At 51.1% G+C, this 454-nt stretch overlaps 1 pseudogene; it reads right to left on the bottom strand.

The window, feature by feature from the left end:
* Positions 1-129, bottom strand: LOC111648690 (U1 spliceosomal RNA; annotated as a pseudogene).
* Positions 130-454: the final 325 nt, after the last annotated feature.

Raw genomic sequence — 454 nt, 5'->3', positions numbered from 1 at the left:
AAATTATGCAGTCGAGATTCCCACATTTGGGGAATTCGCAAAGGTCAGCACAGCCGGGGTGCAATGGCTGAGCCTCGCCCTGGGTGAACCACCTTCTTGATCATGGTATCTCCCCTGCCAGGTAAGTATGAGTTGGAAGTGTCTGAGAAGGGGTCTCCTTCCCAGGCACAGCTCTCTGGCTGATGGTGCCCAAAATGCATGATACCAGAGTTCAGTGCCTTGAGAGTTAGCTCACCTTCATCTGACACACGAAGTGCTGAAAAGTTGAATACAATGCTGCAGTTTGACAAGGGCATATGGTACGCATGATATCGTCTTTGTACTGTCGCAAAGGTTTTGGTACCAAAACAAAGCAAAACTGCCGTTCAGCAACGTGTCCAGTCGTGTTTGAGAAAGCCAAGCGAAAGCCGCGTGGCACGCTGGGACAGCGGCGACCGTACCAACGCCAAAAACC

The sequence above is a fragment of the Seriola lalandi genome, unplaced genomic scaffold (assembly GCF_002814215.2).
Source record: "Seriola lalandi dorsalis isolate HSWRI2012SDOR001 ecotype SW California unplaced genomic scaffold, Sedor1 jcf7180002046452, whole genome shotgun sequence".
NCBI lineage: Eukaryota > Metazoa > Chordata > Actinopteri > Carangiformes > Carangidae > Seriola > Seriola lalandi.
The sequence above is the reverse complement of the archived record's forward strand: the minus strand, read 5'-3'. Positions and strand labels throughout refer to the sequence as shown.